Here is a 22,209-nt window from a genome sequence, read left to right as displayed (position 1 = left end):
CACGCATTTCTCTTAGCTGACTAATTCTGCAGCAATTGGACTGGCAAAGTATATGTTGACATACACAATTTGCTCAAAGAGCGTAGTAGTTCTTGAAGAAAAATCCAACCCGCGTTGTAAAACCGTGCTGCCTTCTGATGCTCTTTACAACTTTCTGATGGAACTAGCTTTTTTCGAGGCATTTATTGGAAAAGTCGACGGAGTTGTCAAGTATCCCGAAGCAGCACTTCCACTAGAAGGTCCCAGAGTTCTTGTGCTTCAAGCATTTCAATTTATAAATATTCCGTTGATCTTAACAGTTGTGTGAAATGAGCTGTCATCACTCCGTTTCTGCTTTAGGAATTTTTCCGGTCTTTCGGCGGAAAATCGGTCTCGTGTGTTTGCATTGGTGGTTCAGTGGTAGAATTCTCGCCTGCCACGCGGGAGGCCCGGGTTCGATTCCCGGCCAATGCAAAGCTGCTCTTTTAACAACTGTACACTCAGCGCTGAACTCCAGCTAATTCAGTCTTATCTCAAGACAGGTACTCCACATTTCCGCTCAACCCCTGGCAAGCGGAGCCCTGAGGCTGGCTCATTACAGTTCCCCTAGCTAAAAACTACACAGAGGCATCTCAGCTTCACACTTCTGACCACCTTCTTGCCCATCCTTGCATCTCTGCACTTTCTCACACGTTCCACTGTCTGACATATTGTCTTTGTTGAGCAACAGTCTCGTGTTAGCTTGAGAAGAGCCTCTCACCTGACTCGTGTACCGTACTATGGCTTAAAATCGGACACTTTTCATAGCTTGCTGCTGCTTAAGGTCGACGTTCACGGCATGTGGCTCAGGTGGGGAGATGGGCTCCAAAGAAAGAGGCAGAAAACGGCAAGAGTGGAGCTCACGAATGTGCCGGAATAGCTCAGTTGGGAGAGCGTTAGACTGAAGATCTAAAGGTCCCTGGTTCAATCCCGGGTTTTGGCAGCACGTGACATGCGTTTTGGAGCTCGTCTCCGCCTGGGCTGCAGTGCACCAGCTGGTTCCATGGTGTAATGGTTAGCACTCTGGGCTTTGAATCCAGCGATCCGAGTTCAAATCTCGGTGGGACCTATCATGGGCTCAGTTTTGCACCCCATGGCGCACTCTGGCTCAAAAACATTTCTTTTGCACTTTTTGCATGTGATGTAGCCGACATTTTCTGCCACTTGGCCGGTTAGCTCAGCTGTTTAGAGCGTGGTGCTAATCACGCCAAGGTCATGGGTTCGATCCCCGTACGGGCCATGCTTTCTCTTTCTCCCGGTGGTGGGAGTGCTTGGAGATCAGAGGTAAAGAAAATGAAAGTGTCAGACGTGATTATAAGAACACAGATATGCCACATTCACCTGTGTCGTGGTGAGCGAAAGAAATGGAGGATACACGCATTTCTCTTAGCTGACAATTCTGCAGCAATTGGACTGGCAAAGTATACGTTGACATACACAATTTGCTCAAAGAGCGTAGTAGTTCTTGAAGAAAAATCCAACCCGCGTTGTAAAACCGTGCTGCCTTCTGATGCTCTTTACAACTTTCTGATGGAACTAGCTTTTTTCGAGGAATTTATTGGAAAAGTCGACGGAGTTGTCAAGTATCCCGAAGCAGCACTTCCACTAGAAGGTCCCAGAGTTCTTGTGCTTCAAGCATTTCAATTTATAAATATTCCGTTGATCTTAACAGTTGTGTGAAATGAGCTGTCATCACTCCGTTTCTGCTTTAGGAATTTTTCCGGTCTTTCGGCAGAAAGTCGGTCTCGTGTGTTTGCATTGGTGGTTCAGTGGTAGAATTCTCGCCTGCCACGCGGGAGGCCCGGGTTCGATTCCCGGCCAATGCAAAGCTGCTCTTTTAACGACTGTACACTCAGCGCTGAACTCCAGCTAATTCAGTCTTATCTCAAGACAGGTACTCCACATTTCCGCTCAACCCCTGGCAAGCGGAGCCCTGAGGCTGGCTCATTACAGTTCCCCTAGCTAAAAACTACACAGAGGCATCTCAGCTTCACACTTCTGACCACCTTCTTGCCCATCCTTGCATCTCTGCACTTTCTCACACATTCCACTGTCTGACATATTGTCTTTGTTGAGCAACAGTCTCGCGTTAGCTTGAGAAGAGCCTCTCACCTGACTCGTGTACCGTACTATGGCTTAAAATCGGACACTTTTCATAGCTTGCTGCTGCTTAAGGTCGACGTTCACGGCATGTGGCTCAGGTGGGGAGATGGGCTCCAAAGAAAGAGGCAGAAAACGGCAAGAGTGGAGCTCACGAATGTGCCGGAATAGCTCAGTTGGGAGAGCGTTAGACTGAAGATCTAAAGGTCCCTGGTTCAATCCCGGGTTTTGGCAGCACGTGACATGCGTTTTGGAGCTCGTCTCCGCCTGGGCTGCAGTGCACCAGCTGGTTCCATGGTGTAATGGTTAGCACTCTGGGCTTTGAATCCAGCGATCCGAGTTCAAATCTCGGTGGGACCTATCATGGGCTCAGTTTTGCGCCCCATGGCGCACTCTGGCTCAAAAACATTTCTTTTGCACTTTTTGCATGTGATGTAGCCGACCTTTTCTGCCACTTGGCCGGTTAGCTCAGCTGGTTAGAGCGTGGTGCTAATCACGCCAAGGTCATGGGTTCGATCCCCGTACGGGCCATGCTTTCTCTTTCTCCCGGTGGTGGGAGTGCTTGGAGATCAGAGGTAAAGAAAATGAAAGTGTCAGACGTGATTATAAGAACACAGATATGCCACATTCACCTGTGTCGTGGTGAGCGAAAGAAATGGAGGATACACGCATTTCTCTTAGCTGACAATTCTGCAGCAATTGGACTGGCAAAGTATACGTTGACATACACAATTTGCTCAAAGAGCGTAGTAGTTCTTGAAGAAAAATCCAACCCGCGTTGTAAAACCGTGCTGCCTTCTGATGCTCTTTACAAGTTTCTGATGGAACTAGCTTTTTTCGAGGCATTTATTGGAAAAGTCGACGGAGTTGTCAAGTATCCCGAAGCAGCACTTCCACTAGAAGGTCCCAGAGTTCTTGTGCTTCAAGCATTTCAATTTATAAATATTCCGTTGATCTTAACAGTTGTGTGAAATGAGCTGTCATCACTCCGTTTCTGCTTTAGGAATTTTTCCGGTCTTTCGGCGGAAAGTCGGTCTCGTGTGTTTGCATTGGTGGTTCAGTGGTAGAATTCTCGCCTGCCACGCGGGAGGCCCGGGTTCGATTCCCGGCCAATGCAAAGCTGCTCTTTTAACGACTGTACACTCAGCGCTGAACTCCAGCTAATTCAGTCTTATCTCAAGACAGGTACTCCACATTTCCGCTCAACCCCTGGCAAGCGGAGCCCTGAGGCTGGCTCATTACAGTTCCCCTAGCTAAAAACTACACAAAGGCATCTCAGCTTCACACTTCTGACCACCTTCTTGCCCATCCTTGCATCTCTGCACTTTCTCACACATTCCACTGTCTGACATATTGTCTTTGTTGAGCAACAGTCTCGCGTTAGCTTGAGAAGAGCCTCTCACCTGACTCGTGTACCGTACTATGGCTTAAAATCGGACACTTTTCATAGCTTGCTGCTGCTTAAGGTCGACGTTCACGGCATGTGGCTCAGGTGGGGAGATGGGCTCCAAAGAAAGAGGCAGAAAACGGCAAGAGTGGAGCTCACGAATGTGCCGGAATAGCTCAGTTGGGAGAGCGTTAGACTGAAGATCTAAAGGTCCCTGGTTCAATCCCGGGTTTTGGCAGCACGTGACATGCGTTTTGGAGCTCGTCTCCGCCTGGGCTGCAATGCACCAGCTGGTTCCATGGTGTAATGGTTAGCACTCTGGGCTTTGAATCCAGCGATCTGAGTTCAAATCTCGGTGGGACCTATCATGGGCTCAGTTTTGCGCCCCATGGCGCACTCTGGCTCAAAAACATTTCTTTTACACTTTTTGCATGTGATGTAGCCGACCTTTTCTGCCACTTGGCCGGTTAGCTCAGCTGGTTAGAGCGTGGTGCTAATCACGCCAAGGTCATGGGTTCGATCCCCGTACGGGCCATGCTTTCTCTTTCTCCCGGTGGTGGGAGTGCTTGGAGATCAGAGGTAAAGAAAATGAAAGTGTCAGACGTGATTATAAGAACACAGATATGCCACATTCACCTGTGTCGTGGTGAGCGAAAGAAATGGAGGATACACGCATTTCTCTTAGCTGACAATTCTGCAGCAATTGGACTGGCAAAGTATACGTTGACATACACAATTTGCTCAAAGAGCGTAGTAGTTCTTGAAGAAAAATCCAACCCGCGTTGTAAAACCGTGCTGCCTTCTGATGCTCTTTACAACTTTCTGATGGAACTAGCTTTTTTCGAGGCATTTATTGGAAAAGTCGACGGAGTTGTCAAGTATCCCGAAGCAGCACTTCCACTAGAAGGTCCCAGAGTTCTTGTGCTTCAAGCATTTCAATTTATAAATATTCCGTTGATCTTAACAGTTGTGTGAAATGAGCTGTCATCACTCCGTTTCTGCTTTAGGAATTTTTCCGGTCTTTCGGCGGAAAATCGGTCTCGTGTGTTTGCATTGGTGGTTCAGTGGTAGAATTCTCGCCTGCCACGCGGGAGGCCCGGGTTCGATTCCCGGCCAATGCAAAGCTGCTCTTTTAACAACTGTACACTCAGCGCTGAACTCCAGCTAATTCAGTCTTATCTCAAGACAGGTACTCCACATTTTCGCTCAACCCCTGGCAAGCGGAGCCCTGTGGCTGGCGCATTACAGTTCCCCTAGCTAAAAACTACACAGAGGCATCTCAGCTTCACACTTCTGACCACCTTCTTGCCCATCCTTGCATCTCTGCACTTTCTCACACGTTCCACTGTCTGACATATTGTCTTTGTTGAGCAACAGTCTCGTGTTAGCTTGAGAAGAGCCTCTCACCTGACTCGTGTACCGTACTATGGCTTAAAATCGGACACTTTTCATAGCTTGCTGCTGCTTAAGGTCGACGTTCACGGCATGTGGCTCAGGTGGGGAGATGGGCTCCAAAGAAAGAGGCAGAAAACGGCAAGAGTGGAGCTCACGAATGTGCCGGAATAGCTCAGTTGGGAGAGCGTTAGACTGAAGATCTAAAGGTCCCTGGTTCAATCCCGGGTTTTGGCAGCACGTGACATGCGTTTTGGAGCTCGTCTCCGCCTGGGCTGCAGTGCACCAGCTGGTTCCATGGTGTAATGGTTAGCACTCTGGGCTTTGAATCCAGCGATCCGAGTTCAAATCTCGGTGGGACCTATCATGGGCTCAGTTTTGCACCCCATGGCGCACTCTGGCTCAAAAACATTTCTTTTGCACTTTTTGCATGTGATGTAGCCGACATTTTCTGCCACTTGGCCGGTTAGCTCAGCTGGTTAGAGCGTGGTACTAATCACGCCAAGGTCATGGGTTCGATCCCCGTACGGGCCATGCTTTCTCTTTCTCCCGGTGGTGGGAGTGCTTGGAGATCAGAGGTAAAGAAAATGAAAGTGTCAGACGTGATTATAAGAACACAGATATGCCACATTCACCTGTGTCGTGGTGAGCGAAAGAAATGGAGGATACACGCATTTCTCTTAGCTGACAATTCTGCAGCAATTGGACTGGCAAAGTATACGTTGACATACACAATTTGCTCAAAGAGCGTAGTAGTTCTTGAAGAAAAATCCAACCCGCGTTGTAAAACCGTGCTGCCTTCTGATGCTCTTTACAAGTTTCTGATGGAACTAGCTTTTTTCGAGGCATTTATTGGAAAAGTCGACGGAGTTGTCAAGTATCCCGAAGCAGCACTTCCACTAGAAGGTCCCAGAGTTCTTGTGCTTCAAGCATTTCAATTTATAAATATTCCGTTGATCTTAACAGTTGTGTGAAATGAGCTGTCATCACTCCGTTTCTGCTTTAGGAATTTTTCCGGTCTTTCGGCGGAAAGTCGGTCTCGTGTGTTTGCATTGGTGGTTCAGTGGTAGAATTCTCGCCTGCCACGCGGGAGGCCCGGGTTCGATTCCCGGCCAATGCAAAGCTGCTCTTTTAACGACTGTACACTCAGCGCTGAACTCCAGCTAATTCAGTCTTATCTCAAGACAGGTACTCCACATTTCCGCTCAACCCCTGGCAAGCGGAGCCCTGAGGCTGGCTCATTACAGTTCCCCTAGCTAAAAACTACACAAAGGCATCTCAGCTTCACACTTCTGACCACCTTCTTGCCCATCCTTGCATCTCTGCACTTTCTCACACATTCCACTGTCTGACATATTGTCTTTGTTGAGCAACAGTCTCGCGTTAGCTTGAGAAGAGCCTCTCACCTGACTCGTGTACCGTACTATGGCTTAAAATCGGACACTTTTCATAGCTTGCTGCTGCTTAAGGTCGACGTTCACGGCATGTGGCTCAGGTGGGGAGATGGGCTCCAAAGAAAGAGGCAGAAAACGGCAAGAGTGGAGCTCACGAATGTGCCGGAATAGCTCAGTTGGGAGAGCGTTAGACTGAAGATCTAAAGGTCCCTGGTTCAATCCCGGGTTTTGGCAGCACGTGACATGCGTTTTGGAGCTCGTCTCCGCCTGGGCTGCAATGCACCAGCTGGTTCCATGGTGTAATGGTTAGCACTCTGGGCTTTGAATCCAGCGATCTGAGTTCAAATCTCGGTGGGACCTATCATGGGCTCAGTTTTGCGCCCCATGGCGCACTCTGGCTCAAAAACATTTCTTTTACACTTTTTGCATGTGATGTAGCCGACCTTTTCTGCCACTTGGCCGGTTAGCTCAGCTGGTTAGAGCGTGGTGCTAATCACGCCAAGGTCATGGGTTCGATCCCCGTACGGGCCATGCTTTCTCTTTCTCCCGGTGGTGGGAGTGCTTGGAGATCAGAGGTAAAGAAAATGAAAGTGTCAGACGTGATTATAAGAACACAGATATGCCACATTCACCTGTGTCGTGGTGAGCGAAAGAAATGGAGGATACACGCATTTCTCTTAGCTGACAATTCTGCAGCAATTGGACTGGCAAAGTATACGTTGACATACACAATTTGCTCAAAGAGCGTAGTAGTTCTTGAAGAAAAATCCAACCCGCGTTGTAAAACCGTGCTGCCTTCTGATGCTCTTTACAACTTTCTGATGGAACTAGCTTTTTTCGAGGCATTTATTGGAAAAGTCGACGGAGTTGTCAAGTATCCCGAAGCAGCACTTCCACTAGAAGGTCCCAGAGTTCTTGTGCTTCAAGCATTTCAATTTATAAATATTCCGTTGATCTTAACAGTTGTGTGAAATGAGCTGTCATCACTCCGTTTCTGCTTTAGGAATTTTTCCGGTCTTTCGGCGGAAAATCGGTCTCGTGTGTTTGCATTGGTGGTTCAGTGGTAGAATTCTCGCCTGCCACGCGGGAGGCCCGGGTTCGATTCCCGGCCAATGCAAAGCTGCTCTTTTAACAACTGTACACTCAGCGCTGAACTCCAGCTAATTCAGTCTTATCTCAAGACAGGTACTCCACATTTTCGCTCAACCCCTGGCAAGCGGAGCCCTGTGGCTGGCGCATTACAGTTCCCCTAGCTAAAAACTACACAGAGGCATCTCAGCTTCACACTTCTGACCACCTTCTTGCCCATCCTTGCATCTCTGCACTTTCTCACACGTTCCACTGTCTGACATATTGTCTTTGTTGAGCAACAGTCTCGTGTTAGCTTGAGAAGAGCCTCTCACCTGACTCGTGTACCGTACTATGGCTTAAAATCGGACACTTTTCATAGCTTGCTGCTGCTTAAGGTCGACGTTCACGGCATGTGGCTCAGGTGGGGAGATGGGCTCCAAAGAAAGAGGCAGAAAACGGCAAGAGTGGAGCTCACGAATGTGCCGGAATAGCTCAGTTGGGAGAGCGTTAGACTGAAGATCTAAAGGTCCCTGGTTCAATCCCGGGTTTTGGCAGCACGTGACATGCGTTTTGGAGCTCGTCTCCGCCTGGGCTGCAGTGCACCAGCTGGTTCCATGGTGTAATGGTTAGCACTCTGGGCTTTGAATCCAGCGATCCGAGTTCAAATCTCGGTGGGACCTATCATGGGCTCAGTTTTGCACCCCATGGCGCACTCTGGCTCAAAAACATTTCTTTTGCACTTTTTGCATGTGATGTAGCCGACATTTTCTGCCACTTGGCCGGTTAGCTCAGCTGGTTAGAGCGTGGTACTAATCACGCCAAGGTCATGGGTTCGATCCCCGTACGGGCCATGCTTTCTCTTTCTCCCGGTGGTGGGAGTGCTTGGAGATCAGAGGTAAAGAAAATGAAAGTGTCAGACGTGATTATAAGAACACAGATATGCCACATTCACCTGTGTCGTGGTGAGCGAAAGAAATGGAGGATACACGCATTTCTCTTAGCTGACAATTCTGCAGCAATTGGACTGGCAAAGTATACGTTGACATACACAATTTGCTCAAAGAGCGTAGTAGTTCTTGAAGAAAAATCCAACCCGCGTTGTAAAACCGTGCTGCCTTCTGATGCTCTTTACAACTTTCTGATGGAACTAGCTTTTTTCGAGGAATTTATTGGAAAAGTCGACGGAGTTGTCAAGTATCCCGAAGCAGCACTTCCACTAGAAGGTCCCAGAGTTCTTGTGCTTCAAGCATTTCAATTTATAAATATTCCGTTGATCTTAACAGTTGTGTGAAATGAGCTGTCATCACTCCGTTTCTGCTTTAGGAATTTTTCCGGTCTTTCGGCGGAAAGTCGGTCTCGTGTGTTTGCATTGGTGGTTCAGTGGTAGAATTCTCGCCTGCCACGCGGGAGGCCCGGGTTCGATTCCCGGCCAATGCAAAGCTGCTCTTTTAACAACTGTACACTCAGCGCTGAACTCCAGCTAATTCAGTCTTATCTCAAGACAGGTACTCCACATTTCCGCTCAACCCCTGGCAAGCGGAGCCCTGAGGCTGGCTCATTACAGTTCCCCTAGCTAAAAACTACACAGAGGCATCTCAGCTTCACACTTCTGACCACCTTCTTGCCCATCCTTGCATCTCTGCACTTTCTCACACATTCCACTGTCTGACATATTGTCTTTGTTGAGCAACAGTCTCGCGTTAGCTTGAGAAGAGCCTCTCACCTGACTCGTGTACCGTACTATGGCTTAAAATCGGACACTTTTCATAGCTTGCTGCTGCTTAAGGTCGACGTTCACGGCATGTGGCTCAGGTGGGGAGATGGGCTCCAAAGAAAGAGGCAGAAAACGGCAAGAGTGGAGCTCACGAATGTGCCGGAATAGCTCAGTTGGGAGAGCGTTAGACTGAAGATCTAAAGGTCCCTGGTTCAATCCCGGGTTTTGGCAGCACGTGACATGCGTTTTGGAGCTCGTCTCCGCCTGGGCTGCAGTGCACCAGCTGGTTCCATGGTGTAATGGTTAGCACTCTGGGCTTTGAATCCAGCGATCCGAGTTCAAATCTCGGTGGGACCTATCATGGGCTCAGTTTTGCACCCCATGGCGCACTCTGGCTCAAAAACATTTCTTTTGCACTTTTTGCATGTGATGTAGCCGACATTTTCTGCCACTTGGCCGGTTAGCTCAGCTGGTTAGAGCGTGGTACTAATCACGCCAAGGTCATGGGTTCGATCCCCGTACGGGCCATGCTTTCTCTTTCTCCCGGTGGTGGGAGTGCTTGGAGATCAGAGGTAAAGAAAATGAAAGTGTCAGACGTGATTATAAGAACACAGATATGCCACATTCACCTGTGTCGTGGTGAGCGAAAGAAATGGAGGATACACGCATTTCTCTTAGCTGACAATTCTGCAGCAATTGGACTGGCAAAGTATACGTTGACATACACAATTTGCTCAAAGAGCGTAGTAGTTCTTGAAGAAAAATCCAACCCGCGTTGTAAAACCGTGCTGCCTTCTGATGCTCTTTACAACTTTCTGATGGAACTAGCTTTTTTCGAGGAATTTATTGGAAAAGTCGACGGAGTTGTCAAGTATCCCGAAGCAGCACTTCCACTAGAAGGTCCCAGAGTTCTTGTGCTTCAAGCATTTCAATTTATAAATATTCCGTTGATCTTAACAGTTGTGTGAAATGAGCTGTCATCACTCCGTTTCTGCTTTAGGAATTTTTCCGGTCTTTCGGCGGAAAGTCGGTCTCGTGTGTTTGCATTGGTGGTTCAGTGGTAGAATTCTCGCCTGCCACGCGGGAGGCCCGGGTTCGATTCCCGGCCAATGCAAAGCTGCTCTTTTAACAACTGTACACTCAGCGCTGAACTCCAGCTAATTCAGTCTTATCTCAAGACAGGTACTCCACATTTCCGCTCAACCCCTGGCAAGCGGAGCCCTGAGGCTGGCTCATTACAGTTCCCCTAGCTAAAAACTACACAGAGGCATCTCAGCTTCACACTTCTGACCACCTTCTTGCCCATCCTTGCATCTCTGCACTTTCTCACACATTCCACTGTCTGACATATTGTCTTTGTTGAGCAACAGTCTCGCGTTAGCTTGAGAAGAGCCTCTCACCTGACTCGTGTACCGTACTATGGCTTAAAATCGGACACTTTTCATAGCTTGCTGCTGCTTAAGGTCGACGTTCACGGCATGTGGCTCAGGTGGGGAGATGGGCTCCAAAGAAAGAGGCAGAAAACGGCAAGAGTGGAGCTCACGAATGTGCCGGAATAGCTCAGTTGGGAGAGCGTTAGACTGAAGATCTAAAGGTCCCTGGTTCAATCCCGGGTTTTGGCAGCACGTGACATGCGTTTTGGAGCTCGTCTCCGCCTGGGCTGCAGTGCACCAGCTGGTTCCATGGTGTAATGGTTAGCACTCTGGGCTTTGAATCCAGCGATCCGAGTTCAAATCTCGGTGGGACCTATCATGGGCTCAGTTTTGCGCCCCATGGCGCACTCTGGCTCAAAAACATTTCTTTTGCACTTTTTGCATGTGATGTAGCCGACCTTTTCTGCCACTTGGCCGGTTAGCTCAGCTGGTTAGAGCGTGGTGCTAATCACGCCAAGGTCATGGGTTCGATCCCCGTACGGGCCATGCTTTCTCTTTCTCCCGGTGGTGGGAGTGCTTGGAGATCAGAGGTAAAGAAAATGAAAGTGTCAGACGTGATTATAAGAACACAGATATGCCACATTCACCTGTGTCGTGGTGAGCGAAAGAAATGGAGGATACACGCATTTCTCTTAGCTGACAATTCTGCAGCAATTGGACTGGCAAAGTATACGTTGACATACACAATTTGCTCAAAGAGCGTAGTAGTTCTTGAAGAAAAATCCAACCTGCGTTGTAAAACCGTGCTGCCTTCTGATGCTCTTTACAACTTTCTGATGGAACTAGCTTTTTTCGAGGCATTTATTGGAAAAGTCGACGGAGTTGTCAAGTATCCCGAAGCAGCACTTCCACTAGAAGGTCCCAGAGTTCTTGTGCTTCAAGCATTTCAATTTATAAATATTCCGTTGATCTTAACAGTTGTGTGAAATGAGCTGTCATCACTCCGTTTCTGCTTTAGGAATTTTTCCGGTCTTTCGGCGGAAAGTCGGTCTCATGTGTTTGCATTGGTGGTTCAGTGGTAGAATTCTCGCCTGCCACGCGGGAGGCCCGGGTTCGATTCCCGGCCAATGCAAAGCTGCTCTTTTAACGACTGTACACTCAGCGCTGAACTCCAGCTAATTCAGTCTTATCTCAAGACTGGTACTCCACATTTCCGCTCAACCCCTGGCAAGCGGAGCCCTGAGGCTGGCTCATTACAGTTCCCCTAGCTAAAAACTACACAGAGGCATCTCAGCTTCACACTTCTGACCACCTTCTTGCCCATCCTTGCATCTCTGCACTTTCTCACACATTCCACTGTCTGACATATTGTCTTTGTTGAGCAACAGTCTCGCGTTAGCTTGAGAAGAGCCTCTCACCTGACTCGTGTACCGTACTATGGCTTAAAATCGGACACTTTTCATAGCTTGCTGCTGCTTAAGGTCGACGTTCACGGCATGTGGCTCAGGTGGGGAGATGGGCTCCAAAGAAAGAGGCAGAAAACGGCAAGAGTGGAGCTCACGAATGTGCCGGAATAGCTCAGTTGGGAGAGCGTTAGACTGAAGATCTAAAGGTCCCTGGTTCAATCCCGGGTTTTGGCAGCACGTGACATGCGTTTTGGAGCTCGTCTCCGCCTGGGCTGCAGTGCACCAGCTGGTTCCATGGTGTAATGGTTAGCACTCTGGGCTTTGAATCCAGCGATCCGAGTTCAAATCTCGGTGGGACCTATCATGGGCTCAGTTTTGCGCCCCATGGCGCACTCTGGCTCAAAAACATTTCTTTTGCACTTTTTGCATGTGATGTAGCCGACCTTTTCTGCCACTTGGCCGGTTAGCTCAGCTGGTTAGAGCGTGGTGCTAATCACGCCAAGGTCATGGGTTCGATCCCCGTACGGGCCATGCTTTCTCTTTCTCCCGGTGGTGGGAGTGCTTGGAGATCAGAGGTAAAGAAAATGAAAGTGTCAGACGTGATTATAAGAACACAGATATGCCACATTCACCTGTGTCGTGGTGAGCGAAAGAAATGGAGGATACACGCATTTCTCTTAGCTGACAATTCTGCAGCAATTGGACTGGCAAAGTATACGTTGACATACACAATTTGCTCAAAGAGCGTAGTAGTTCTTGAAGAAAAATCCAACCTGCGTTGTAAAACCGTGCTGCCTTCTGATGCTCTTTACAAGTTTCTGATGGAACTAGCTTTTTTCGAGGCATTTATTGGAAAAGTCGACGGAGTTGTCAAGTATCCCGAAGCAGCACTTCCACTAGAAGGTCCCAGAGTTCTTGTGCTTCAAGCATTTCAATTTATAAATATTCCGTTGATCTTAACAGTTGTGTGAAATGAGCTGTCATCACTCCGTTTCTGCTTTAGGAATTTTTCCGGTCTTTCGGCGGAAAGTCGGTCTCGTGTGTTTGCATTGGTGGTTCAGTGGTAGAATTCTCGCCTGCCACGCGGGAGGCCCGGGTTCGATTCCCGGCCAATGCAAAGCTGCTCTTTTAACGACTGTACACTCAGCGCTGAACTCCAGCTAATTCAGTCTTATCTCAAGACAGGTACTCCACATTTCCGCTCAACCCCTGGCAAGCGGAGCCCTGAGGCTGGCTCATTACAGTTCCCCTAGCTAAAAACTACACAGAGGCATCTCAGCTTCACACTTCTGACCACCTTCTTGCCCATCCTTGCATCTCTGCACTTTCTCACACATTCCACTGTCTGACATATTGTCTTTGTTGAGCAACAGTCTCGTGTTAGCTTGAGAAGAGCCTCTCACCTGACTCGTGTACCGTACTATGGCTTAAAATCGGACACTTTTCATAGCTTGCTGCTGCTTAAGGTCGACGTTCACGGCATGTGGCTCAGGTGGGGAGATGGGCTCCAAAGAAAGAGGCAGAAAACGGCAAGAGTGGAGCTCACGAATGTGCCGGAATAGCTCAGTTGGGAGAGCGTTAGACTGAAGATCTAAAGGTCCCTGGTTCAATCCCGGGTTTTGGCAGCACGTGACATGCGTTTTGGAGCTCGTCTCCGCCTGGGCTGCAGTGCACCAGCTGGTTCCATGGTGTAATGGTTAGCACTCTGGGCTTTGAATCCAGCGATCCGAGTTCAAATCTCGGTGGGACCTATCATGGGCTCAGTTTTGCGCCCCATGGCGCACTCTGGCTCAAAAACATTTCTTTTGCACTTTTTGCATGTGATGTAGCCGACCTTTTCTGCCACTTGGCCGGTTAGCTCAGCTGGTTAGAGCGTGGTGCTAATCACGCCAAGGTCATGGGTTCGATCCCCGTACGGGCCATGCTTTCTCTTTCTCCCGGTGGTGGGAGTGCTTGGAGATCAGAGGTAAAGAAAATGAAAGTGTCAGACGTGATTATAAGATCACAGATATGCCACATTCACCTGTGTCGTGGTGAGCGAAAGAAATGGAGGATACACGCATTTCTCTTAGCTGACAATTCTGCAGCAATTGGACTGGCAAAGTATACGTTGACATACACAATTTGCTCAAAGAGCGTAGTAGTTCTTGAAGAAAAATCCAACCCGCGTTGTAAAACCGTGCTGCCTTCTGATGCTCTTTACAACTTTCTGATGGAACTAGCTTTTTTCGAGGCATTTATTGGAAAAGTCGACGGAGTTGTCAAGTATCCCGAAGCAGCACTTCCACTAGAAGGTCCCAGAGTTCTTGTGCTTCAAGCATTTCAATTTATAAATATTCCGTTGATCTTAACAGTTGTGTGAAATGAGCTGTCATCACTCCGTTTCTGCTTTAGGAATTTTTCCGGTCTTTCGGCGGAAAGCCGGTCTCGTGTGTTTGCATTGGTGGTTCAGTGGTAGAATTCTCGCCTGCCACGCGGGAGGCCCGGGTTCGATTCCCGGCCAATGCAAAGCTGCTCTTTTAACAACTGTACACTCAGCGCTGAACTCCAGCTAATTCAGTCTTATCTCAAGACAGGTACTCCACATTTCCGCTCAACCCCTGGCAAGCGGAGCCCTGAGGCTGGCTCATTACAGTTCCCGTAGCTAAAAACTACACAGAGGCATCTCAGCTTCACACTTCTGACCACCTTCTTGCCCATCCTTGCATCTCTGCACTTTCTCACACATTCCACTGTCTGACATATTGTCTTTGTTGAGCAACAGTCTCGCGTTAGCTTGAGAAGAGCCTCTCACCTGACTCGTGTACCGTACTATGCCTAAAAATCGGACACTTTTCATAGCTTGCTGCTGCTTAAGGTCGACGTTCACGGCATGTGGCTCAGGTGGGGAGATGGGCTCCAAAGAAAGAGGCAGAAAACGGCAAGAGTGGAGCTCACGAATGTGCCGGAATAGCTCAGTTGGGAGAGCGTTAGACTGAAGATCTAAAGGTCCCTGGTTCAATCCCGGGTTTTGGCAGCACGTGACATGCGTTTTGGAGCTCGTCTCCGCCTGGGCTGCAACGCACCAGCTGGTTCCATGGTGTAATGGTTAGCACTCTGGGCTTTGAATCCAGCGATCCGAGTTCAAATCTCGGTGGGACCTATCATGGGCTCAGTTTTGCGCCCCATGGCGCACTCTGGCTCAAAAACATTTCTTTTGCACTTTTTTGCATGTGATGTAGCCGACCTTTTCTGCCACTTGGCCGGTTAGCTCAGCTGGTTAGAGCGTGGTGCTAATCACGCCAAGGTCATGGGTTCGATCCCCGTACGGGCCATGCTTTCTCTTTCTCCCGGTGGTGGGAGTGCTTGGAGATCAGAGGTAAAGAAAATGAAAGTGTCAGACGTGATTATAAGAACACAGATATGCCACATTCACCTGTGTCGTGGTGAGCGAAAGAAATGGTGGATACACCCATTTCTCTTAGCTGACAATTCTGCAGCAATTGGACTGGCAAAGTATACGTTGACATACACAATTTGCTCAAAGAGCGTAGTAGTTCTTGAAGAAAAATCCAACCCGCGTTGTAAAACCGTGCTGCCTTCTGATGCTCTTTACAAGTTTCTGATGGAACTAGCTTTTTTCGAGGCATTTATTGGAAAAGTCGACGGAGTTGTCAAGTATCCCGAAGCAGCACTTCCACTAGAAGGTCCCAGAGTTCTTGTGCTTCAAGCATTTCAATTTATAAATATTCCGTTGATCTTAACAGTTGTGTGAAATGAGCTGTCATCACTCCGTTTCTGCTTTAGGAATTTTTCCGGTCTTTCGGCGGAAAGTCGGTCTCATGTGTTTGCATTGGTGGTTCAGTGGTAGAATTCTCGCCTGCCACGCGGGAGGCCCGGGTTCGATTCCCGGCCAATGCAAAGCTGCTCTTTTAACGACTGTACACTCAGCGCTGAACTCCAGCTAATTCAGTCTTATCTCAAGACTGGTACTCCACATTTCCGCTCAACCCCTGGCAAGCGGAGCCCTGAGGCTGGCTCATTACAGTTCCCCTAGCTAAAAACTACACAGAGGCATCTCAGCTTCACACTTCTGACCACCTTCTTGCCCATCCTTGCATCTCTGCACTTTCTCACACATTCCACTGTCTGACATATTGTCTTTGTTGAGCAACAGTCTCGCGTTAGCTTGAGAAGAGCCTCTCACCTGACTCGTGTACCGTACTATGGCTTAAAATCGGACACTTTTCATAGCTTGCTGCTGCTTAAGGTCGACGTTCACGGCATGTGGCTCAGGTGGGGAGATGGGCTCCAAAGAAAGAGGCAGAAAACGGCAAGAGTGGAGCTCACGAATGTGCCGGAATAGCTCAGTTGGGAGAGCGTTAGACTGAAGATCTAAAGGTCCCTGGTTCAATCCCGGGTTTTGGCAGCACGTGACATGCGTTTTGGAGCTCATCTCCGCCTGGGCTGCAGTGCACCAGCTGGTTCCATGGTGTAATGGTTAGCACTCTGGGCTTTGAATCCAGCGATCCGAGTTCAAATCTCGGTGGGACCTATCATGGGCTCAGTTTTGCGCCCCATGGCGCACTCTGGCTCAAAAACATTTCTTTTGCACTTTTTGCATGTGATGTAGCCGACCTTTTCTGCCACTTGGCCGGTTAGCTCAGCTGGTTAGAGCGTGGTGCTAATCACGCCAAGGTCATGGGTTCGATCCCCGTACGGGCCATGCTTTCTCTTTCTCCCGGTGGTGGGAGTGCTTGGAGATCAGAGGTAAAGAAAATGAAAGTGTCAGACGTGATTATAAGAACACAGATATGCCACATTCACCTGTGTCGTGGTGAGCGAAAGAAATGGAGGATACACGCATTTCTCTTAGCTGACAATTCTGCAGCAATTGGACTGGCAAAGTATACGTTGACATACACAATTTGCTCAAAGAGCGTAGTAGTTCTTGAAGAAAAATCCAACCTGCGTTGTAAAACCGTGCTGCCTTCTGATGCTCTTTACAAGTTTCTGATGGAACTAGCTTTTTTCGAGGCATTTATTGGAAAAGTCGACGGAGTTGTCAAGTATCCCGAAGCAGCACTTCCACTAGAAGGTCCCAGAGTTCTTGTGCTTCAAGCATTTCAATTTATAAATATTCCGTTGATCTTAACAGTTGTGTGAAATGAGCTGTCATCACTCCGTTTCTGCTTTAGGAATTTTTCCGGTCTTTCGGCGGAAAGTCGGTCTCGTGTGTTTGCATTGGTGGTTCAGTGGTAGAATTCTCGCCTGCCACGCGGGAGGCCCGGGTTCGATTCCCGGCCAATGCAAAGCTGCTCTTTTAACGACTGTACACTCAGCGCTGAACTCCAGCTAATTCAGTCTTATCTCAAGACAGGTACTCCACATTTCCGCTCAACCCCTGGCAAGCGGAGCCCTGAGGCTGGCTCATTACAGTTCCCCTAGCTAAAAACTACACAGAGGCATCTCAGCTTCACACTTCTGACCACCTTCTTGCCCATCCTTGCATCTCTGCACTTTCTCACACATTCCACTGTCTGACATATTGTCTTTGTTGAGCAACAGTCTCGTGTTAGCTTGAGAAGAGCCTCTCACCTGACTCGTGTACCGTACTATGGCTTAAAATCGGACACTTTTCATAGCTTGCTGCTGCTTAAGGTCGACGTTCACGGCATGTGGCTCAGGTGGGGAGATGGGCTCCAAAGAAAGAGGCAGAAAACGGCAAGAGTGGAGCTCACGAATGTGCCGGAATAGCTCAGTTGGGAGAGCGTTAGACTGAAGATCTAAAGGTCCCTGGTTCAATCCCGGGTTTTGGCAGCACGTGACATGCGTTTTGGAGCTCGTCTCCGCCTGGGCTGCAGTGCACCAGCTGGTTCCATGGTGTAATGGTTAGCACTCTGGGCTTTGAATCCAGCGATCCGAGTTCAAATCTCGGTGGGACCTATCATGGGCTCAGTTTTGCGCCCCATGGCGCACTCTGGCTCAAAAACATTTCTTTTGCACTTTTTGCATGTGATGTAGCCGACCTTTTCTGCCACTTGGCCGGTTAGCTCAGCTGGTTAGAGCGTGGTGCTAATCACGCCAAGGTCATGGGTTCGATCCCCGTACGGGCCATGCTTTCTCTTTCTCCCGGTGGTGGGAGTGCTTGGAGATCAGAGGTAAAGAAAATGAAAGTGTCAGACGTGATTATAAGATCACAGATATGCCACATTCACCTGTGTCGTGGTGAGCGAAAGAAATGGAGGATACACGCATTTCTCTTAGCTGACAATTCTGCAGCAATTGGACTGGCAAAGTATACGTTGACATACACAATTTGCTCAAAGAGCGTAGTAGTTCTTGAAGAAAAATCCAACCCGCGTTGTAAAACCGTGCTGCCTTCTGATGCTCTTTACAAGTTTCTGATGGAACTAGCTTTTTTCGAGGCATTTATTGGAAAAGTCGACGGAGTTGTCAAGTATCCCGAAGCAGCACTTCCACTAGAAGGTCCCAGAGTTCTTGTGCTTCAAGCATTTCAATTTATAAATATTCCGTTGATCTTAACAGTTGTGTGAAATGAGCTGTCATCACTCCGTTTCTGCTTTAGGAATTTTTCCGGTCTTTCGGCGGAAAGCCGGTCTCGTGTGTTTGCATTGGTGGTTCAGTGGTAGAATTCTCGCCTGCCACGCGGGAGGCCCGGGTTCGATTCCCGGCCAATGCAAAGCTGCTCTTTTAACAACTGTACACTCAGCGCTGAACTCCAGCTAATTCAGTCTTATCTCAAGACAGGTACTCCACATTTCCGCTCAACCCCTGGCAAGCGGAGCCCTGAGGCTGGCTCATTACAGTTCCCGTAGCTAAAAACTACACAGAGGCATCTCAGCTTCACACTTCTGACCACCTTCTTGCCCATCCTTGCATCTCTGCACTTTCTCACACATTCCACTGTCTGACATATTGTCTTTGTTGAGCAACAGTCTCGCGTTAGCTTGAGAAGAGCCTCTCACCTGACTCGTGTACCGTACTATGCCTAAAAATCGGACACTTTTCATAGCTTGCTGCTGCTTAAGGTCGACGTTCACGGCATGTGGCTCAGGTGGGGAGATGGGCTCCAAAGAAAGAGGCAGAAAACGGCAAGAGTGGAGCTCACGAATGTGCCGGAATAGCTCAGTTGGGAGAGCGTTAGACTGAAGATCTAAAGGTCCCTGGTTCAATCCCGGGTTTTGGCAGCACGTGACATGCGTTTTGGAGCTCGTCTCCGCCTGGGCTGCAACGCACCAGCTGGTTCCATGGTGTAATGGTTAGCACTCTGGGCTTTGAATCCAGCGATCCGAGTTCAAATCTCGGTGGGACCTATCATGGGCTCAGTTTTGCGCCCCATGGCGCACTCTGGCTCAAAAACATTTCTTTTGCACTTTTTGCATGTGATGTAGCCGACCTTTTCTGCCACTTGGCCGGTTAGCTCAGCTGGTTAGAGCGTGGTGCTAATCACGCCAAGGTCATGGGTTCGATCCCCGTACGGGCCATGCTTTCTCTTTCTCCCAGTGGTGGGAGTGCTTGGAGATCAGAGGTAAAGAAAATGAAAGTGTCAGACGTGATTATAAGAACACAGATATGCCACATTCACCTGTGTCGTGGTGAGCGAAAGAAATGGTGGATACACCCATTTCTCTTAGCTGACAATTCTGCAGCAATTGGACTGGCAAAGTATACGTTGACATACACAATTTGCTCAAAGAGCGTAGTAGTTCTTGAAGAAAAATCCAACCCGCGTTGTAAAACCGTGCTGCCTTCTGATGCTCTTTACAAGTTTCTGATGGAACTAGCTTTTTTCGAGGCATTTATTGGAAAAGTCGACGGAGTTGTCAAGTATCCCGAAGCAGCACTTCCACTAGAAGGTCCCAGAGTTCTTGTGCTTCAAGCATTTCAATTTATAAATATTCCGTTGATCTTAACAGTTGTGTGAAATGAGCTGTCATCACTCCGTTTCTGCTTTAGGAATTTTTCCGGTCTTTCGGCGGAAAGTCGGTCTCATGTGTTTGCATTGGTGGTTCAGTGGTAGAATTCTCGCCTGCCACGCGGGAGGCCCGGGTTCGATTCCCGGCCAATGCAAAGCTGCTCTTTTAACGACTGTACACTCAGCGCTGAACTCCAGCTAATTCAGTCTTATCTCAAGACAGGTACTCCACATTTCCGCTCAACCCCTGGCAAGCGGAGCCCTGAGGCTGGCTCATTACAGTTCCCCTAGCTAAAAACTACACAGAGGCATCTCAGCTTCACACTTCTGACCACCTTCTTGCCCATCCTTGCATCTCTGCACTTTCTCACACATTCCACTGTCTGACATATTGTCTTTGTTGAGCAACAGTCTCGTGTTAGCTTGAGAAGAGCCTCTCACCTGACTCGTGTACCGTACTATGGCTTAAAATCGGACACTTTTCATAGCTTGCTGCTGCTTAAGGTCGACGTTCACGGCATGTGGCTCAGGTGGGGAGATGGGCTCCAAAGAAAGAGGCAGAAAACGGCAAGAGTGGAGCTCACGAATGTGCCGGAATAGCTCAGTTGGGAGAGCGTTAGACTGAAGATCTAAAGGTCCCTGGTTCAATCCCGGGTTTTGGCAGCACGTGACATGCGTTTTGGAGCTCGTCTCCGCCTGGGCTGCAGTGCACCAGCTGGTTCCATGGTGTAATGGTTAGCACTCTGGGCTTTGAATCCAGCGATCCGAGTTCAAATCTCGGTGGGACCTATCATGGGCTCAGTTTTGCGCCCCATGGCGCACTCTGGCTCAAAAACATTTCTTTTGCACTTTTTGCATGTGATGTAGCCGACCTTTTCTGCCACTTGGCCGGTTAGCTCAGCTGGTTAGAGCGTGGTGCTAATCACGCCAAGGTCATGGGTTCGATCCCCGTACGGGCCATGCTTTCTCTTTCTCCCGGTGGTGGGAGTGCTTGGAGATCAGAGGTAAAGAAAACGAAAGTGTCAGACGTGATTATAAGAACACAGATATGCCACATTCACCTGTGTCGTGGTGAGCGAAAGAAATGGAGGATACACGCATTTCTCTTAGCTGACAATTCTGCAGCAATTGGACTGGCAAAGTATACGTTGACATACACAATTTGCTCAAAGAGCGTAGTAGTTCTTGAAGAAAAATCCAACCCGCGTTGTAAAACCGTGCTGCCTTCTGATGCTCTTTACAACTTTCTGATGGAACTAGCTTTTTTCGAGGCATTTATTGGAAAAGTCGACGGAGTTGTCAAGTATCCCGAAGCAGCACTTCCACTAGAAGGTCCCAGAGTTCTTGTGCTTCAAGCATTTCAATTTATAAATATTCCGTTGATCTTAACAGTTGTGTGAAATGAGCTGTCATCACTCCGTTTCTGCTTTAGGAATTTTTCCGGTCTTTCGGCGGAAAGTCGGTCTCGTGTCTTTGCATTGGTGGTTCAGTGGTAGGATTCTCGCCTGCCACGCGGGAGGCCCGGGTTCGATTCCCGGCCAATGCAAAGCTGCTCTTTTAACGACTGTACACTTAGCGCTGAACTCCAGCTAATTCAGTCTTATCTCAAGACAGGTACTCCACATTTCCGCTCAACCCCTGGCAAGCGGAGCCCTGAGGCTGGCTCATTACAGTTCCCCTAGCTAAAAACTACACAGAGGCATCTCAGCTTCACACTTCTGACCACCTTCCTGCCCATCCTTGCATCTCTGCACTTTCTCACACATTCCACTGTCTGACATATTGTCTTTGTTGAGCAACAGTCTCGTGTTAGCTTGAGAAGAGCCTCTCACCTGACTCGTGTACCGTACTATGGCTTAAAATCGGACACTTTTCATAGCTTGCTGCTGCTTAAGGTCGACGTTCACGGCATGTGGCTCAGGTGGGGAGATGGGCTCCAAAGAAAGAGGCAGAAAACGGCAAGAGTGGAGCTCACGAATGTGCCGGAATAGCTCAGTTGGGAGAGCGTTAGACTGAAGATCTAAAGGTCCCTGGTTCAATCCCGGGTTTTGGCAGCACGTGACATGCGTTTTGGAGCTCGTCTCCGCCTGGGCTGCAGTGCACCAGCTGGTTCCATGGTGTAATGGTTAGCACTCTGGGCTTTGAATCCAGCGATCCGAGTTCAAATCTCGGTGGGACCTATCATGGGCTCAGTTTTGCGCCCCATGGCGCACTCTGGCTCAAAAACATTTCTTTTGCACTTTTTGCATGTGATGTAGCCGACCTTTTCTGCCACTTGGCCGGTTAGCTCAGCTGGTTAGAGCGTGGTGCTAATCACGCCAAGGTCATGGGTTCGATCCCCGTACGGGCCATGCTTTCTCTTTCTCCCGGTGGTGGGAGTGCTTGGAGATCAGAGGTAAAGAAAACGAAAGTGTCAGACGTGATTATAAGAACACA

The 22,209-nt window shown here is 48.8% G+C and overlaps 30 non-coding genes across 30 annotated transcripts; all 30 read left to right on the top strand.

The window, feature by feature from the left end:
- The first annotated feature begins 382 nt into the window (after positions 1–382).
- Positions 383–453, top strand: trnag-gcc (transfer RNA glycine (anticodon GCC)). Its single transcript has one exon. It is a non-coding gene; the product is annotated as a tRNA-Gly (tRNA).
- Positions 454–1,015: 562 nt separating this feature from the next.
- trnaq-uug (transfer RNA glutamine (anticodon UUG)) lies at positions 1,016–1,087 on the top strand. Its single transcript has one exon. It is a non-coding gene; the product is annotated as a tRNA-Gln (tRNA).
- Positions 1,088–1,773: 686 nt separating this feature from the next.
- On the top strand, positions 1,774–1,844 carry trnag-gcc (transfer RNA glycine (anticodon GCC)). The gene has a single exon. It is a non-coding gene; the product is annotated as a tRNA-Gly (tRNA).
- A 562-nt stretch (positions 1,845–2,406) lies between these two features.
- trnaq-uug (transfer RNA glutamine (anticodon UUG)) lies at positions 2,407–2,478 on the top strand. The gene has a single exon. It is a non-coding gene; the product is annotated as a tRNA-Gln (tRNA).
- A 686-nt stretch (positions 2,479–3,164) lies between these two features.
- trnag-gcc (transfer RNA glycine (anticodon GCC)) lies at positions 3,165–3,235 on the top strand. Its single transcript has one exon. It is a non-coding gene; the product is annotated as a tRNA-Gly (tRNA).
- Positions 3,236–4,555: 1,320 nt separating this feature from the next.
- On the top strand, positions 4,556–4,626 carry trnag-gcc (transfer RNA glycine (anticodon GCC)). Its single transcript has one exon. It is a non-coding gene; the product is annotated as a tRNA-Gly (tRNA).
- A 562-nt stretch (positions 4,627–5,188) lies between these two features.
- trnaq-uug (transfer RNA glutamine (anticodon UUG)) lies at positions 5,189–5,260 on the top strand. The gene has a single exon. It is a non-coding gene; the product is annotated as a tRNA-Gln (tRNA).
- A 686-nt stretch (positions 5,261–5,946) lies between these two features.
- Positions 5,947–6,017, top strand: trnag-gcc (transfer RNA glycine (anticodon GCC)). Its single transcript has one exon. It is a non-coding gene; the product is annotated as a tRNA-Gly (tRNA).
- A 1,320-nt stretch (positions 6,018–7,337) lies between these two features.
- On the top strand, positions 7,338–7,408 carry trnag-gcc (transfer RNA glycine (anticodon GCC)). The gene has a single exon. It is a non-coding gene; the product is annotated as a tRNA-Gly (tRNA).
- A 562-nt stretch (positions 7,409–7,970) lies between these two features.
- On the top strand, positions 7,971–8,042 carry trnaq-uug (transfer RNA glutamine (anticodon UUG)). The gene has a single exon. It is a non-coding gene; the product is annotated as a tRNA-Gln (tRNA).
- Positions 8,043–8,728: 686 nt separating this feature from the next.
- Positions 8,729–8,799, top strand: trnag-gcc (transfer RNA glycine (anticodon GCC)). Its single transcript has one exon. It is a non-coding gene; the product is annotated as a tRNA-Gly (tRNA).
- A 562-nt stretch (positions 8,800–9,361) lies between these two features.
- trnaq-uug (transfer RNA glutamine (anticodon UUG)) lies at positions 9,362–9,433 on the top strand. Its single transcript has one exon. It is a non-coding gene; the product is annotated as a tRNA-Gln (tRNA).
- Positions 9,434–10,119: 686 nt separating this feature from the next.
- trnag-gcc (transfer RNA glycine (anticodon GCC)) lies at positions 10,120–10,190 on the top strand. The gene has a single exon. It is a non-coding gene; the product is annotated as a tRNA-Gly (tRNA).
- A 562-nt stretch (positions 10,191–10,752) lies between these two features.
- On the top strand, positions 10,753–10,824 carry trnaq-uug (transfer RNA glutamine (anticodon UUG)). The gene has a single exon. It is a non-coding gene; the product is annotated as a tRNA-Gln (tRNA).
- Positions 10,825–11,510: 686 nt separating this feature from the next.
- Positions 11,511–11,581, top strand: trnag-gcc (transfer RNA glycine (anticodon GCC)). Its single transcript has one exon. It is a non-coding gene; the product is annotated as a tRNA-Gly (tRNA).
- Positions 11,582–12,143: 562 nt separating this feature from the next.
- On the top strand, positions 12,144–12,215 carry trnaq-uug (transfer RNA glutamine (anticodon UUG)). The gene has a single exon. It is a non-coding gene; the product is annotated as a tRNA-Gln (tRNA).
- Positions 12,216–12,901: 686 nt separating this feature from the next.
- trnag-gcc (transfer RNA glycine (anticodon GCC)) lies at positions 12,902–12,972 on the top strand. Its single transcript has one exon. It is a non-coding gene; the product is annotated as a tRNA-Gly (tRNA).
- A 562-nt stretch (positions 12,973–13,534) lies between these two features.
- trnaq-uug (transfer RNA glutamine (anticodon UUG)) lies at positions 13,535–13,606 on the top strand. The gene has a single exon. It is a non-coding gene; the product is annotated as a tRNA-Gln (tRNA).
- A 686-nt stretch (positions 13,607–14,292) lies between these two features.
- On the top strand, positions 14,293–14,363 carry trnag-gcc (transfer RNA glycine (anticodon GCC)). The gene has a single exon. It is a non-coding gene; the product is annotated as a tRNA-Gly (tRNA).
- Positions 14,364–14,925: 562 nt separating this feature from the next.
- On the top strand, positions 14,926–14,997 carry trnaq-uug (transfer RNA glutamine (anticodon UUG)). The gene has a single exon. It is a non-coding gene; the product is annotated as a tRNA-Gln (tRNA).
- Positions 14,998–15,684: 687 nt separating this feature from the next.
- trnag-gcc (transfer RNA glycine (anticodon GCC)) lies at positions 15,685–15,755 on the top strand. The gene has a single exon. It is a non-coding gene; the product is annotated as a tRNA-Gly (tRNA).
- Positions 15,756–16,317: 562 nt separating this feature from the next.
- Positions 16,318–16,389, top strand: trnaq-uug (transfer RNA glutamine (anticodon UUG)). Its single transcript has one exon. It is a non-coding gene; the product is annotated as a tRNA-Gln (tRNA).
- A 686-nt stretch (positions 16,390–17,075) lies between these two features.
- On the top strand, positions 17,076–17,146 carry trnag-gcc (transfer RNA glycine (anticodon GCC)). The gene has a single exon. It is a non-coding gene; the product is annotated as a tRNA-Gly (tRNA).
- Positions 17,147–17,708: 562 nt separating this feature from the next.
- Positions 17,709–17,780, top strand: trnaq-uug (transfer RNA glutamine (anticodon UUG)). The gene has a single exon. It is a non-coding gene; the product is annotated as a tRNA-Gln (tRNA).
- Positions 17,781–18,466: 686 nt separating this feature from the next.
- trnag-gcc (transfer RNA glycine (anticodon GCC)) lies at positions 18,467–18,537 on the top strand. The gene has a single exon. It is a non-coding gene; the product is annotated as a tRNA-Gly (tRNA).
- A 562-nt stretch (positions 18,538–19,099) lies between these two features.
- trnaq-uug (transfer RNA glutamine (anticodon UUG)) lies at positions 19,100–19,171 on the top strand. Its single transcript has one exon. It is a non-coding gene; the product is annotated as a tRNA-Gln (tRNA).
- A 686-nt stretch (positions 19,172–19,857) lies between these two features.
- Positions 19,858–19,928, top strand: trnag-gcc (transfer RNA glycine (anticodon GCC)). Its single transcript has one exon. It is a non-coding gene; the product is annotated as a tRNA-Gly (tRNA).
- Positions 19,929–20,490: 562 nt separating this feature from the next.
- On the top strand, positions 20,491–20,562 carry trnaq-uug (transfer RNA glutamine (anticodon UUG)). Its single transcript has one exon. It is a non-coding gene; the product is annotated as a tRNA-Gln (tRNA).
- A 686-nt stretch (positions 20,563–21,248) lies between these two features.
- Positions 21,249–21,319, top strand: trnag-gcc (transfer RNA glycine (anticodon GCC)). Its single transcript has one exon. It is a non-coding gene; the product is annotated as a tRNA-Gly (tRNA).
- Positions 21,320–21,881: 562 nt separating this feature from the next.
- trnaq-uug (transfer RNA glutamine (anticodon UUG)) lies at positions 21,882–21,953 on the top strand. The gene has a single exon. It is a non-coding gene; the product is annotated as a tRNA-Gln (tRNA).
- The last annotated feature ends 256 nt before the right edge of the window (positions 21,954–22,209 follow it).

Source organism: Brienomyrus brachyistius, unplaced genomic scaffold (genome assembly GCF_023856365.1).
Source record: "Brienomyrus brachyistius isolate T26 unplaced genomic scaffold, BBRACH_0.4 scaffold32, whole genome shotgun sequence".
NCBI classification, from domain to species: domain Eukaryota; kingdom Metazoa; phylum Chordata; class Actinopteri; order Osteoglossiformes; family Mormyridae; genus Brienomyrus; species Brienomyrus brachyistius.
The sequence above is the reverse complement of the archived record's forward strand: the minus strand, read 5'-3'. Positions and strand labels throughout refer to the sequence as shown.